Source organism: Chiloscyllium plagiosum, chromosome 44 (genome assembly GCF_004010195.1).
Source record: "Chiloscyllium plagiosum isolate BGI_BamShark_2017 chromosome 44, ASM401019v2, whole genome shotgun sequence".
In the NCBI taxonomy this organism is placed as follows: Eukaryota; Metazoa; Chordata; class Chondrichthyes; order Orectolobiformes; family Hemiscylliidae; genus Chiloscyllium; species Chiloscyllium plagiosum.
Window position 1 is genome coordinate 1,433,246 of NC_057753.1, and position 12,959 is coordinate 1,446,204.

Here is a 12,959-nt window from a genome sequence, read left to right on the forward strand (position 1 = left end):
GTTAGGTCACATTTGGAGTACTGTGTGCAGTTCTGGTCGCTTCACTTTAGGAAAGATGTGGAAGCTTTGGAGGGGGTGCAGAGAAGATTTACCAGGATGTTGCCTGGAATGGAGAGGAAGTCGTACGAGGATCGGTTGAGAGTTCTCGGCCTTTTCTCGTTGGAACGGCGAAGGATGAGGGGTGACTTGATCGAGGTTTATAAGATGATCAGAGGAATAGATAGAGTAGACAGTCAGAAACTTTTTTTCCATGGGTACAACAGAGTGTTACAAGGGGACATAAATTTAAGGTGAAGGGTGGAAGGTATAGGGGAGATGTCAGGGGTAGATTCTTTACCCAGAGAGTGGTGGGGGCATGGAATGCACTGTCTGTGGGAGTGGCAGAGTCAGAATCATTGGTGACCTTTAAGCGGCAATTGGATAGGTACATGGATGGGTGCTTAAGCTAGGACAAATGTTCGGCACAACATCGTGGGCCGAAGGGCCTGTTCTGTACTGTATTGTTCTATGTAGGCATCTGGATGGGTGTATGAATAGGAAGGGTTGAGAGGGTTATGGGCCAACTGGCTAACGGGATGAGATGAATTTAGGATATCTGGTCAGCATGGATAAGCTGGACTGAAGGGACTGTTTGCATGTTGTACATCTCCTAACACTCAATTCACCCTACCCATGGCCCTCATGATTTTGTAAAACTCCGTGGTCACCTCTCAGCCTCCAACACTTGGGGAAAAAGTGGTGGAGGTTACTACAATTGCAACAGTTAACCGGCATCTGGATGGGTATATGAATAGGAAGGATTTGGAGGGATACGGGCCGGGTGCTGGCAAATGGGACTAGATTAGCTTAGGATACCTAGTCGGCTTAGATGAGTTGGACCGTAGGGTCAGTTTCTGTACTGTACAACTCTATCACACCTGATGAAGGAGCAACTCTCTGAAAGCTATTGCTTCCAAATAAACCTGTTGGACTATAACTTGGTGTTGTGATTTTTAACTAATTTATTTATTGCCTTTCTTTATCCCTTCTGCTACAATACCTCACCAAACTATGAGGGAGGCATGCCCTGGAATTTGAAAATTAAGTGTATTTTTGATCAAGGATTTTGTTTTGTGAATGGGGAGTGAGATGAGAATTGTTTCATTTGGGTGGGAAATGACGGATAACGTTTGGGAGAAGATTTGAAGCTTGGGTGCTCGTTGTTGTGGTTCTGTTCGCCGAGCTGGGAATTTGTGTTGCAGACGTTTCGTCTCCTGTCTAGGTGGGAGCCTCCTGTGAAGCACTTCTATGATGTTTCCTCCAGCATTTGTAGCGGTTTGAATCTGTCGCTTCCGGTTGTCAGTTCTAGCTGTCCGCTGCAGTGGTTGGTATATAGGGTCCAGGTCGATGTGCTTATTGATTGAATCTGTGGATGAGTCAATGCCTCTCGGAATTCCCTGGCTGTTCTCTGTTTGGCTTGTCCTATAATAGTAGTGTTGTCCCAGTCAAATTCATGTTGTTTGTCATCTGCGTGTGTGGATACTAAGATAGCTGGTCGTGTCGTTTCATGGCTAGTTGGTGTTCATGGATGCGGATCGTTAGCTGTCTTTGCGGATCGTTAGCTGTCTTCCTGTTTGTCCTATGTAGTGTTTTGTGCAGTCCTTGCATGGGAAAAAAAAATGGATTTATTCAATCAAGTGAAGGGATTTATTCAATCGAGAGTCTGCTTACACCAAACACTCAGCAAATTCACGAGTAACTGCTATGATTAGCTGCCTCTCCTGCTTGGAAGAGAACCTCCTTCATTAGAATCTGTTTCTGCTAGTGTTAATAAACCCCACTTCAGTTATAGGTTTTTAATATTCTGGATATAAGTCAAATAAATTGGGTTTGTGTTTAACACTTGAGTTTTTTTTTGAGTATCTCTAAGACCGTTCCTTTTAGAAGGGTTCTCCTCTCCCCTGGCTCCTACATCCTGACCTCGAACAATAAATGTGAGGAGCTCTCCGAGCTTCTTTGTCACTGAGCTTGAGAGAATCCAATAATGTCCTTCTGCTGCATTCCTCTCTTCTACTAACCGCTGGGCCAAATTCATTCAAACATTTCTCCTTGTCTTAGTCCTGAACTTGCATCTTTTTCCAGTTTATTTTTCTCATCATGTCCTGTCAGACTTAACTGGGCAGCACAGTGGTTGAGTGGTTAGCGCCGCTGCCTCAGCGCTAGGGACCTGGGTTTGGTTCCACCTTGGGCAACTGCCTGGGTGGAATCTGCATGTTCTCCCCCTGTGTCAGTGTGGCTCCCCGCTCTGAGTGCTCTGGTTTCCTCCCGCAGTCCAAAGAGGTGCAGGTTAAGTGGGTTTGCCAAGCTAAAATTGCTCAGTTTCCAGTAATGTGCAGGCTCAGTGGATTTGCCACAGGAAATACAGGGTTAGGAGGCTGGGGTGGGATGCTCCTCAGACATGGACTCAAAGGGCTGAATTATCTGCTTCCACACTTCTTTTGATTTTAGATTGGATTCCCTACAGTGTGGAAACAGGCCCTGCGGCCCAACAAGTCCACACCAACCATCTGTAGAGTAACCCACCCAGACCCATTCCCCTACTTGATATTTACCCCTGACCATTGCACCTAACACTGCGGGCAGTTTAGCATGGCCAATTCACCTGGCCTGCACATCTTTGGAGTGATGGGAGGAAACTGGTGCACCCGGAGGAACCCCACGCAGACACTGGGAGAGTGTGCAAACTCCACGGACCACGTCTGAAATCAAACCCGGGTCCCTGCCGCTGTGAGACAGCAGTGCTAACCACTGAACCTCCATGCCGCCCATAAGGAATCTATGAAGCATGGACCATCCAACTGCCCTGTCTTTTAACTGATATTGGTCATGGCCTTCTCTCCTTCCTCGTTCACCATCATCGGGTATCCTGAGGAAAAAAAACAAGCACTCCATCTCCACTCCCTTTCCTCTTTCACGTGCTTGGGTGTCCCCCAAGGGAACCTCCATGCCGCCCATAAGGAATCTATGAAGCATGGACCATCCAACTGCCCTGTCTTTTAACTGATATTGGTCATGGCCTTCTCTCCTTCCTCGTTCACCATCATCTGGTATCCTGAGGAAAAAAACAAGCACTCCATCTCCACTCCCTTTCCTCTTTCAGGTGCTTGGGTGTCCCCCAAGGAGCAATCCTTGGCCCCTGCCATTTCTCATCAGGTTGCTGTCACAAGGTGATATCATCCAAAAGCACCAAAAGTGTTAGTTTTCACTTGGACACTGTAAACACCCAGCTTTATCTCACCACCATTCCTTTCCATACCTCCACTGCCACAAAATTATTAAACTTCTTTTGCCTCTTCCAAAAGGTCACTGTCTTTGGTCACTGTTATAAACGAAAATCGCTTCTCAATAATCGCTCTAGACAAATTCAGGAAAACAAAGTTTTATTAGCAAGTCTGCAGAGTTGGGCACTCTTCTGAGAAAAAGCGCGCTGAGGCTTACAAAGTCTCCCATTATATACAGCACAAATCCCTCCTCTCCTTGGCTCCAACAAGCGAATGGGAAGGGTTTGGAGGGATATGGGCCGGGTGCTGGCAGGTGGGACTAGATTGGGTTGGGATACCTGGTCGGCCTGGACGGGTTGGACCGAAGGGTCTGTTTCCGTGCTGTACATCTCTATGACTCAATCTTCAGAAGGTTGTTCGTGTGAGGTCCTGAAGAAGGGTTCTGTCTGAAACGTCAACTCTTGCTCCTCGAATGCTGCCTGACCTGCTGTGCCTTATTCCAGTATGAAACTTTACCAGCTCTGACTCTCCAGCTTCTGTAGTCCTCACTGTCCCCAACAAGTTGTTGGTCTGTACCTGCTACTGAAACTCTCTTCCATGTCTGTTTTGCCTTTGACTTGATTCTAATACATTCCTGACCAGTCTCTCTCAGTCAACCTGCCTACACCTGGAATCATGAGAATTTTGTGGATGACATGGCAGCTCAGTGGTTAGCACTGCTGCCTCACAACGCCAGGGAACCCAGGTTCGATCCCAGCCTCTGGCGACTGTCTGTGTGGAGTTTGCATGTTCTCCCCATGTCTGTGTGGTTTTCATCTGGGTGCTCTGGTTTCCTCCCACAGTCCAAAGTTGTGTAGGTTAGGCGCATTAGTCAGCGGTATATGTAGAGTAATAGGGAATGGGTCTGGGTGGGTTACTCTTTAGAGGGTTGGTGTGGACTTGTTGGACCTAATGGCCTGTTTCCAGATTGTAGGGATTCTGTGATCCAAAACTCTCTTTCCTGGGTCTCGCATTAAGTCCCCTTCACCCAACACCCCTGTACTTGCTGACCAATGTTGGCTCCTGGGTAAGTAATGCCTCAAATTTAAAATTAATATCTTTGTTATTAACTCCCTCTGTGGCCTTACCTTTGTCATCTACAATCACATCACCATCTGAAAGGTCCTGCAGCCCTCTTTGGGGCCTCCCTAATTTTAATTACTTTAGCAATCGTGTCCATGACTCTGAGGCTGAAAAATTCCTAACCTAAACCCCTCTTTCCTGATTAAAGATATTTAAGCATCTTTCCTAAAGTCACCTTCTCTTAATTGGTTTTTAGATTAGATTACTTTAGATTAGATTAGATTACTTACAGTGTGGAAACAGGCCCTTCGGCCCAACAAGTCCACACTGACCCGCCGAAGCGTAACCCACCCATTCTCGTACATTTACCCCTTTACCTAACTCTACGGGCAATTTAGCATGGCCAATTCACCTTACCTGCACATCTTTGGACTGTGGGAGGAAATCGGGGCACCCGGAGGAAACCCACGCAGACACGGGGAGAATGTGCAAACTCCACACAGTCAGTCGCCTGAGTCGGGAATTGAACCCAGGTCTCTGGCGCTGTGAGGCAGCAGTGCTAACCACTGTGCCATCGTGCCACAGCATGATGTCAAATGTTTCTTCATAAAACTGCTCTGAAACATCTGGAAACATTTTATTGTGATGTGCAAAACTGAGGGGTATAGACAGGGTAGACTGGAAGAAACCTTTCCCTTTGGTGCAGTGATCAATGACTGGAAGCATAGATTTAGCTAAGGGGCAGGAGGTGCAGAAAGGATGTGAGCAATTTTTTTTTAAACCAACCAGAGGATGGTGGGAAATCAGGAACACAGTGCCTATAAGGGTGGTGGAAGCAGCGAACTTCCAATATTTTAATGTTAGATGTACACTTATGATGCCAATGCATCATAAGTGTACATCTTATGGGCTTTGGGCCAAGAGATGGAAAATGGGTTTGGAATAGTTAATTGTTTCTGACTGCCACAGACTCAGTGGGGAAACAGGCTTTTTACAGTGCTGTAGATCTCCAATTGTGGTACGTGAATACAAAGGGTTTCTGATCTGTGGCACCAGTTTGCTCACAGTGAGATTCCAAAAAGAACAACCCCAATGTGTGTCCAGTTCTTTTGGTGTCAGGTAAAACACAAATGTTGGTCTCCGTGCATCAGGAGAACTCCTCTATGGACGGTGTGTGAAGTTGCTCAGGCCTCCTGAACGGAGAGCGGGAACATTGAGCTGTTGGTGCTGCAACAAGTTTTGAAGAGTCACTCCCAGGGATCTTTCCACGTCATTCATCGACTCCCAGCTGCAGTAAAGCAGGTCATGCGGAATAACAATCACAATGTCACCTTGCCAGCAAAGTCCGCAACTTTTAATTACAGACAAAGTTCTGGTGTTCATTTTGCCCCTCTTACAGTTTCAGAAGTTAATTCAGTCAATGATTTGGATTTTTGAGTGAGGCGAGGCAGAATAAATTAAATGGTATGATTTTTAACAGAATGACCTGGGAATATGGTGGAGCTGAGTTTTGAAAAAATTATTATGTCCTCAGTTTCACTAGTGGATACAAAATAGATGAGAGCATGAAGTTATACTGAATTAATGTAAATCATTGGTGGATCCTCAGTTGAAATATTATGTTCAACTCTGAGCACCAGACTTTAGGAATGATCTCAATATCTTTGAGAGGGTGTGGGGATGATTTCCCAAAATAGTATCAGCGGTGAGTGTTTTTGGATCAATACAGTCTGGAGAAGGTGGGTTCACTCTCTGCAGAGCACAAAGGACGTCTGACAATTAGGAGACGTTCAAGAGTGTGATAACGAGAGTTCAGAGGCATTCTGTTCCTGTTAGTGAAGGGTAAGGCTGGTAAGACTAAGGAACAATGGATGAATAAAGATTCATGATGAGGACCTCAGGATAAAAAGAGGGAATCTTATTTTAAATACCGACAGCTTGGTTCAATTGAATCTCTTAATCTGTATAAATAATGTAGGGGCACTCTTAAGAGAGAAATCAGGAAGGCGAAGAGGGGATATGAAATAGCATTGGCGGTTAAGGCTAATCCAAAGAAATTCTCCAAATATATTAAGAGCAAGAGGATAACTAGAGAGAGGGTAGGGCCTCTTAAAGATGAAGGAGGTTGTCTTTGTGTTGAACCCCAGGAAATGGGAGAGATACTAAATGAATATTTCACTTCAGTTTTTACAGTGGAGGAAGAAATGGAGTCTAGAGAATGTAGAGAAATAAACTTTGATGTTTTAAAACAGTTCACTTGACAGAAGAGGAAATTTGGGAGGTCTTGGAGAATATAAAAGATGGATGAATCTCTGTGTGGGATATAGGTAAAGTAGTGTTACTTCTGCAATTATAATTACTTATGCAAGGTAAATGAACTCACACCAGTGTGTAATTGCTTCAACTAAGAGCTGAGCCAACAAGAATGCAAACTATGTGGAAGAAATACATAATTGTTTTTGTATTAGCTAAAATTGTATGCAAGAATGAAACGTGACAGCAAAACAATGGTAGATGTTACAGAAAAATAGATAAGGTGCTGTGAGGATGTAGGTTAAGCCAGATATGCTTGCACAAGCAGTAGTTATAAGCATCTGTTTTCCACTTTTACAGAAATATAGGAACAAACCCCAATTAAAAGGTCATAAGGATCAGTATGGTTGGGGAAAGCACACATGGAGGGAGTAGATAATGGTGGAGAAAGGATATACCTAACAATGGGCCACAGCGGGATGTGGTCAAATGGCCTTGAGGCCAGAAATAAGCATTTTGTCACAGACAAGAGATAAACAGGAGTAATGGGTGCCGGTCTTAGAGAAGTGTAAACGGGGAGGAGCAATGGGATTAAAAAAAGGAACTAAATTACATAGATATCGTGTATTAGTTGAATTGTGTGTGTGTGTGTGTCCCTGCCTTGTAGACAGTGGACATCGCACCCTCTTGCAAGAGTAAAATAAATGACACTACTGATTCAGATCTTGGCTCGGACTGAAATTATTGAAGAGAGTGAGCTTTGTTTCTCACGTCTGGGACCTGATCTAATGTATCCCAAAATGTTGTATGAAGCGAGATTACGAGACTGCGTGCAGAAATATTTGCATCATCTATAACTATGAGTGAGGTGCCTGATGACTGGAGGTTGGCTAATGTTGCACTCTTGTTTAAAAAAGGTTATAAGGAGAAACTGAGGAAATATAGACATGTGAGTCTGACTTTGGTTGTGGGTAAATTGTTGTAGGTGATTATAAAAGATAGGATTTATGGACATTTAGAGAGGCAAAAATTGATTAGGGATAGTTAGTGTGGTTTGGTATGAGGAAAATAGTGTCCCACAAACTTGAGTTTTTTGAGGAAGTTACCAACAAGATTGGTAGTGAAGTGGATGTTTATTTGGATTTTAGTAAAGCCTTTGACAAGGTTCCACATGGTGGACTAACTCAGGGTGACCTTGCCAATTGGATACATAATTGGCTTAACAGTAGAAGACCGTGTGATAGTGGATGGATGCTTTTCAGACTGGAGGCCTGTTCCACGGGGATTGGTTCTGGGACCTCTTAGTATTTGTATGAAGGATTTGAATGAGAATATAGAATGTGGTTTGTAAGTTTGCAGACTACGCCAAAATTAGTGGCATAATAGACTGCGAAAAAGGCTTTCTAGGATTACAAAGGGATCTTGATAAAATAGGTCAATGGGCTGAAAAATGGCAGAGAGAGTTCAATCAAGATCGATTTGAGGTATTGCATTTTGGTGGAACAAACAAGGGGAGGGCTGATTAAAATTAACGGTACGGCCTTGGGTAGTGTTATAGAACAGAAGGACCAAGGGGTGCAGGTAAATAATTCTTTGAAGTTTGAGTCACAAATGGAGAGGGTGGTTGAAAAGGCAATTGGCATGCTTGCCTTCATTGCTCAGTCCTTTTGAGTACAGGAGTTGGGAAGTCACGTTGTGGTTGTATAGGACATTGGTGAGGCTTCTTCTGGAATACTGTGTCCAGTTCTGGTCACCTAGTTACAGGAACGATATTAGCAAGCTGGAGAGGGTTCAGAAGAGATTTGTCAGGTATGGAAGGTTTGAGCTTTAAAGAAAGGCTTGATGGGCCAGGACCTTTTTTCATTGGACCTTAGGAAGTTGAGAGACGACTTGATAGAAATTTCTAAAATAATGAGAGGTATAGCTGGAGTTAATGGTAGTTGCCTTTTGCCTCGGATGAGGATTTCAAGACTGTGGGCATATTTTTAAGGTGAGAGGAGAGAGATTTAGAAAAAGAGATACATCTTTTACATAGAAGGTCGTTCGAGTGTGGAATGAATTTCCTGAGGGAAGTGGTGGATGCAGGTACAATTACAATGTTAGACATCTGGATAGATACACAAATACGAAAGGTAAGGAGGGATACGGGCCAGGAGCAGGTAGGTGAGACTAGTTTAGTTTGGGATTATGTTCAGCATGGACTGGTTGGACCGAAGGGTCAGTTTCTGTGCTGTATGACTGACTCTGAGACCAAAACTGCCGCAGTGCTTCTAACCAAGTGTCCATACAATTGAAGCAGGACTTAGCTTAGATTCCCTACAGTGTGGAAACAGGCCTTTTGACCCTCTGAAGAGTGACCCACCCAGACCCATTTCCCTCTGACTAATGCACCTAACACTACAGACCCATTTCCCTCTGACTAATGCACCTAACACTATGGGGCAATTTAGCATGGCCAATTCACATGGCCTGCACATCTTTGGATTGTGGGAGGAAACTGGAGCACCCGGAGGAAACCCCCACAGACACTGGCAGAATGTGCAAACTCCACACAGACAGACAGTTGCCCAAGGCTGGAATCGAACCTGGGTCCCTGGTGCTGTGAGGCAGCAGCGCTAACCACTGAGCCACCGTGCCACCCCATCTATCTCCTGAGACTTCACTACCTCTGATCTCAAATCCTGTTTTGATCAAGGCTAACAGCAATTCCGTCATCTCCAGCAGGGTGCCACTACCAGACCCCTATTCCCCTCTCCTCCCTTATCAGTGTTCCGTAGTGGCTGTTCCATCCAGGACACCGTGGTCCACTCCTCCTCCACACCCAACACCTCCCCACGGCACCTTGCAAAGTAATAGCAGAAGACTTTACACCTACGCGTTTACTTCCTACCTTCTCACTATCCAAGGGGCTAAACTCACCTTTTCAGGTGAAGCAGCGCTTAATCTGCACTTCATTCAATCTGGTCTACTGTAATCGCTGCTCACAATGTGGTCTCTTCTGCACTGGGGAGAGCAAATGCATTCTGGAACACCACTTTGCAGAACATCGATCCGAGCTTCCAGTTACCTGTCACATCAACACACCACCACGTTCGCTGGCCAATCTTTCTGTCTTGTGCCTGCTGCAGTGCTCCAGTGATGCCAGGTGCAAACCGGAAGAGCATCTCATTTTCCATTTGGGGACCCTGAAGTCTTTCGGACTTGTATATATGAGTTCAATAAGCCGAACACCACCTTTTCATGTCCTTTACCTCCCACCACAACCCCTTATCGTCACGTGGGCTGCTTATATCACAGCCAAACCACTGTCACCTACTTATCGTCTCCATTTGCAGCTTATCTTTCTCCCTGGATCACCATTATCCATCCCTATGTTTGCCCTGATGTCTTTATTTCCCCCTGGGCTCCTAATGCACGTATTCCTTACCACCTCCACTATCTTCAGCATATATACCACCTTTTCCTAGCTGCTACCAGTTCTTGAGAGACTGGAAACATTGACTGTGCTTCCTCTCCACATATGCTGCCAGACCTGCTGAGTTTCTCCAGCAGTCACTTTTTAAAAAAAAAACACATTTCAATAGCCTTCCTCCCAGTTTGGTGAACCTGCATGGTAGCCTTCTGTGACTTATTGACCAGACCACCCAGGTTTTAGTACATTTTACTTTGCAATATCTCCAGGCTTAGAAAACATCCTGTTTGAGGAGGAGAATAGTGGGGTTGCTTTTTCTTCCTGGGAAAGGAACAGGGTAAGACATGATTAAATTATGTGGATCCAGGTTTAGTAATGGAATGACCTGGTAAACGTGGCTGATTTTATTGTAACTTCAGATCCACATTCCTGCCTATCCCTGATAATTTTGCACCTCCTTGATAAGAAGAATCTATCAATCATTACCTTTAAAATATTAAAATATTTACTTACTGCCTTCTGAAAGAGAGTTCCAAACAATATCAACTCTACAAAAGAAATAATTTCACCTGATCAATTTAAGTGGGCGACTCCTAATTTTTGAGCACTGACTCATAATCCCCAGGACCTGATCAGATGTGCCCCAGAACTCTGTGGGAAGCTAGAGAAGTGATTGCTGGGACCCTTGCTGAGATATTTTTATCATCGATAGCCACGGGTGACGTGTGGAAGACTGGAGGGTGGCTAATGCGGTGCTGTCACTTAAAGGTGTGAAGGAAAAACCAGGGATCTACAGACCAGTGAGCCTGATGTTAATGGTGGGCAAGTCATTGGACAGGATCCTGAGGGACAGGTTTTACATGTATTTGGAAAGGCAGGGACTGTTAGCGATAGTCAACATGGCTTTAGGGTGTAGGTTTGCTCGCTGAGCTGTAGTTTTGATATCCAGACGTTTCATTATCTGGCTAGTGGCGACCTCCAAGTGAAGCGAAGCTGTTGTCTCTTGCTTTCTATTTATATGTTTGTCCTAGATGGGGTTCCTGGGGTTTGTGGTAATGTCATTTCCTGTTCTTTTTCTGATAGGTTGATAGATGGTATCTAGATACCATGTGTTTGTTTATGGCGTTGTGGTTGGAGTGCCAGGCCTCTGGGAATTCTCTGGCATGTCTTTGCTTAGCCTGTCCCAGGATAGATGTGTTGTCCCAGTCGAAATGGTGGTTTTTTTTCTTCTGTGTGTAGGACTACGAGGGAGAGAGGGTCATGTCTTTTTGTGGCTAGCTGGTGTTCGTGTATCCTGGTGGCTAACTTTCTTCCTGTTTGTCCTACATGGTGTTTGTGGCAGTCCTTGCAAAAAATTTTTGTAGACAACGTTGGTTTTGTCCATGGGTTGTACTGAGTCTTTTAAGTTTGTTACTTTTTATTTGAGTGTGTTAGTGGGTTTGTGTGCTACAAGGATTCCGAGGGGTCTTAGTAGTCTGGCTGTCATTTCTGAAACTACTTTGATGTATGGTAAGATGGTTAGGGTTTCTGGCTGTGTTTGGTCTGCTTGTCGTGGTTTGTTCTTGACCTGGCTTCGTGTGTGGGAAATCTTGTCTCACTCACTAACTTGGTTTAGTTTATTGAGTAAAGGACAAAGAAGATTGAAGGCAGAGTGGTGGGCGTTGTCTATGTGGACTTCAAGGCATTCAACAACATTCCGCATGGTTGGCAAGGTTACAATGCATGGAATCCAGGGAATACAAAATTGGCTCGAAGATAGGAGACAGAAGGTGGTGGTGGTGGAGGGTTACTTTTCAGACTGGGGGCCTGTGACTGGCAACATGCCACAAGGATCAGTGCAGGATCCATTGCTTTTAGTCGTTTAAATAAATGATTTGCATGTGAACATAGGTGGTATGGTTTGTAAGTTTGCAGATAACACCAAAATTGGAGGTTTGATGGACAGCAAAGGTGGCTACATCAGAGTACAACAGGATCTTGATCAGATGGGCCAATGGGCTGAGAAGTGGCAGTTGGAGTTTAATTTAGACAAATGTCAGATGCTGCATTTTGGAAAGGCAAATTAAGGTAGGACGTAAACTCTTAATGGTAAGGTCCTGGGGGGATGTTGCTGAACAAAGGGACCTTGGAATGCAGGTTCATAGCTCCTTGACAGTGGAATCACAGGTAGACAGGGCATTGAAGAAGGCACTCTGTATGCTTGTCTTTATTGGTCAGTGCACTGAGTACAGGAGCTGGGAGGTCTTGTTGCAGCTGTACTGGACATTGCTTTGGCCACTTCTGGAATACAGTGTGGAATTCTGATCATCCTGCTATTGGAAGGATGTTGTGAAACTTGAGGGTTCAGAAAATATTTACAAGGATGTTGCCTGGGTTGGAGGTATAAGGAGAGGCTGGGGCTATTTTCCCTGGAGTGTCAGAGGCTGAGGAGTGATCTTCCAGGGGCATAAAATCATGAGCAGCATGGACACAGGGATTAGCCAAGGTCTCGTCCCTAGGTTAGGGGAGTCCAAAACTCAGGGGCATACATTTAAGATAAGAGGGGGAAGATTTAAAAGGGATCTAAGGGGTGACTTTCTCACGCAGAGAGTGATGTATGGAATGAGCTGCCAGACGTGGTGGTACAATTGCAACATTTAAAAGGCGTCTCTTTGGGTACATAAGTAGGAAGGGTTTAGAAGGATATGGGGCAAATGCTGGTAAATGGGACTAGATCAATTTGGGATTTCTGGTCAGCATGGGTGAGTTAGACCGAAGGGTCTGTTTCTGTGCTGTACAACCTGATGATTCAATGACTCCCAGTTCTAACCTCTCCCATAAGAGGGAATATCTACTCTATATTCACCCTGTCAATATCACTTCAGATACTATATATTTCAATCAACTTTCCTCTTACTGTTCGACACCCCTGCAAATGAAAGCCAAACCAGTCCAAACTTTTGTGGTTAAAGATGCCCTCCAACGCATCTCGT

At 44.7% G+C, this 12,959-nt stretch overlaps 2 long non-coding RNA genes across 2 annotated transcripts in view; one reads left to right on the top strand and one right to left on the bottom strand.

Annotated features, from left to right (window-relative positions):
* The window catches only part of LOC122543460, a 70,500-nt gene that overhangs the window by 9,374 nt on the left and 48,167 nt on the right, over positions 1-12,959 (top strand). The window lies entirely within an intron of this gene.
* Positions 1,606-12,959, bottom strand: part of LOC122543461 — a 66,306-nt gene continuing 54,952 nt past the window's right edge. Inside the window, exon 4 of the long non-coding RNA XR_006310035.1 lies at positions 1,606-1,640. This is a non-coding gene — a long non-coding RNA (uncharacterized LOC122543461). The remainder of the gene's footprint in view (positions 1,641-12,959) is intronic.